This window comes from Mustela putorius, unplaced genomic scaffold (genome assembly GCF_011764305.1).
Source record: "Mustela putorius furo isolate JIRA1106 unplaced genomic scaffold, ASM1176430v1.1 tig00003858_pilon_pilon_pilon, whole genome shotgun sequence".
NCBI classification, from domain to species: Eukaryota; Metazoa; Chordata; class Mammalia; order Carnivora; family Mustelidae; genus Mustela; species Mustela putorius.
Window position 1 is genome coordinate 27,570,605 of NW_025422010.1, and position 3,429 is coordinate 27,574,033.

Here is a 3,429-nt window from a genome sequence, read left to right on the forward strand (position 1 = left end):
TTAAGCCTTTTTACTGTAAGCTAGCTCTACATCTGGATTGTGGCCCATAATGTTTACACTCTACCAAATGAATCAGCCCCATGTTTAAAATGGCAAGAGTGGAGGGCCTGGGTGACTCAGTCTGTTAGGTGTGATCCTGGGATCCTGGGATTAAGACCTGCATCGGGCTCCTCGCTCATCAGGGAGCCTGCTTCTCCCTCTCCTTTTGCCCCTCCCTCTGCTTGGAGTCTCTCACACTCTCTTAATACTTAACCGACTGCGCCACCCAGGGGCCCTCATTTGTTTTGTTTCTTAAAAAATGGTTAGATGCCACAGAGTAGGTGGCAATGCCTTAAGGGTATGTGCGTTGTCAGGCCTGAGGTCTTCTTCCTTCGCTGTCAGGGGAGTGCTAACCTTGTCTCCTTTCATACAACACTCCAGCACAGATGTTTTAAAAAAGCAAGAGAAAGAAATTTGGACCTATTTCTTGACTTCCAGAACTTGTACTTTAAGTGTTCTGGTTATGACCAAGAAAGCCTTTATTTAAGACTGAATAGAATTACCATGATCCCACAATCAATTATCATTAATGATATAATTACAAACAAGAATCATTCTATGTACAGCTATTTGTTCATCAAAATGTGAGACAATTGGACATTTTAATTTTTTAATTTATTGAACATCTACAATAGACTAGCTGTTTCTAACGCTTGGGAATCACTGATGAACAAATAAAAGGTCCTTACCCTTGTGGATCTTGTGCATTTTCATGGAATTATGTTCGGTACATATGGACAATGGAAGAGTTCAGTTTTCAGAATCATAACCTACCCCAAATTTTATTCCTTATTTCTAAAAAATTTAAAAGAACACAGAAGAAATCCATATAAAAGTACACATAATACAAGTTGTCAGCACACTTTACACATATCAATTAATCTAACCTTCACAAAAGCCCTATGACATGACTTTCATTCTCATTTTATAGGTGAGGAAATGAGGCAAGGAGAGGGCAAACAAAACTTGCTAACATCACACAACTTTGCCTCTTGTACAGCTGGGACTTAAACCTGGGTTCTTTGTCCTCCTGGTCTTTGTTCTAACCCACCACATGATTCTGTGTTGCTGGGACAGACCTTCGGTCAAAGCCTCCCAAAAGTTTTAATATGGATACAGATGTCTAAGCCCATTCAGTAAGATATCTCATTCATTTCAGGAATCTCTCGGAAGGGAATAACTCACTGCTTCTACAACAGCCTGAGTAGAAATATGTTCTGGTAGCTTATTTTGTCATGTCCTGGGTCTGTCTTGAAAATTCTATGGAATAATATCATTCCTCCCTCTCATGACAAAGCCCTTCAATTACTGGCAGGTGACCATCATTGCTCATGGCCTTCCCCGACCCCAGCGCTTTTGACGACTTCCTCCTTTTTTTAGGTCAAACACCTTCTTATTCCACAATTATCTAGAAGTAAAAATTTAAATAAATTGAATGGTGAAAACTTTAGGTCATTTCTTTCAAAGTCATTTCCAGTGCTGCATTAAAAAGAAGGGGGGAAAAAAAGCAATCCACCGGCACAACAATAAATGAGGTATGCGATTTAATTCTGGATATTACAGAGAGGCTTAATGAAGCAGAGAAGTAGATTTCTGGAGAAGGAGAGATGAAAGTCTGGAAAGGAAGTATACTCTCTGGGGATTAAAAAACAAACAGCTTTAAAAGGTCAAGAAACTTAGAAAGGAAGCTCATAAAGGTAACATTTGGATTCCTTGAAGTACTAGAAGATGAAAGCAGTGAGCTGCGAATGGACTTATTGAAGTAAGATGCTGCCATAAGAAATACTTTTTTTTTTTTTTTTTTTTAAGAAATACTTTTCACTGAAAAAATAATTTTCACGTTGAGGAGCCAAGGACTAATTATTCGGGAAGTTGTGGCAGAACTAGATTTGGTTTGTATTTTTCAGACCCTCTAGAGCATAGTTACTTCTAATTAAATAATAGGCATAAAAGGCTAAAAATACTTGGATAGCAATTTTATTTTTTGTGCACAATTTTATATTAGGTAGGACAAAAGTTGTTATCTTTTGGAGCATATAACAAAATTAATGAAATGTTAAAGCCTTTCGTTTCAAACTCACTTTAGTAAGGGCTTGAAAGTTAAACCTGAAAAATTAACCTGAAATTATGGATGAGAATGGGGCATATCTGTGTCTGAATATTTTTCAAATATTAAAACAGAAAACCTCAACAGCACAAGAAAACACATAGAGAAGGTGGGAAAGTCTAATGGCCATCTTGTTCTCCTAAACTTAACCCTAAATGTTGTTTGTTGTGGCTGAAATGAACTATGGTCCCATATAATAAGGTGTGAAACTTTGTTTAGATATTGAAAATGATTTAAATTTAATAAATAGTTACTATGGCTGAATGATTATTCACAAGTATACAGATAATAAGGGAACAAAGAGAAATCTCTTCAAGTCTGGTTTGTTTGCTATAATGTGTGTCTCTGAAATGAGAATTAACAAAATTAGCTCATCTGGGATGCATAAATAGGGGAATGGTGTCAGCAAAGTACTGAGGTCTCCATGATTTATGGCTTTTCTGAGCACATTAATGCTTTGTACCCTCAATTAACAGCAGTTTAACATGAAGTAAGAGGGTTGAGAGCAGCAAGCCATGGGCGAGCCCAGTTTTGCAATTTCATACCAAGTTTTCCTCTTGCTCATTTGTATGCTCTGTCTTGTAAGTGCTTTTTAAGAGTGAGTCTTTCGCTAGTATCCAAAATCTATAAAGAACTTATCAAACTCAACACCCAAAGAACAAATAATCCAATCATGAAATGGGCAGAGGACATGAACAGACATTTCTGCAAAGAAGACATCCAGATGGCCAACAGACACATGAGAAAATGCTCCACATCACTCGGCATCAGGGAAATACAGATCAAAACTGCAATGAAATATCACCTCATACCAGTCAGAATGGCTAAAATTAACAAGTCAGGAAATTACAGATGCTGGCGAGGATGCAGAGAAAGGGGAACCCTCCTACACTGTTGGTGGGAATGCAAGCTGGTGCAACCACTGTGGAAAACAGCATGGAGGTTCCTCAAAAAGTCGAAAATAGAACTACCCTATGACCCAGCAATCGCACTACAGGGTATTTACCCTAAAGATACAAATGTAGTGATCCAAAGGGGCATGTGCACCCGAATGTTCATAGCAGCAATGTCCACAATAGTAAAACTATGGAAAGAACCTAGCTGTCCATCACCAGATGAATGGATAAAAAAGAAGTGGTATATATATTTATATACAATGGAATACCATGCAGCCATCAAAAGAAATGAAATCTTGCCATCTGTGATGACATGAATGGAACTAGAGGGTATTATGCTTAGTGAAATAAGTCAAACAGAGAAAGACAATTATCATATGATCTCCC

At 37.8% G+C, this 3,429-nt stretch overlaps 1 non-coding gene across 1 annotated transcript; it reads right to left on the reverse strand.

The window, feature by feature from the left end:
- Positions 1 to 293: 293 nt before the first annotated feature.
- Positions 294 to 415, reverse strand: LOC123387701. The gene has a single exon (XR_006602208.1). It is a non-coding gene; the product is annotated as a U6atac minor spliceosomal RNA (small nuclear RNA).
- Positions 416 to 3,429: the final 3,014 nt, after the last annotated feature.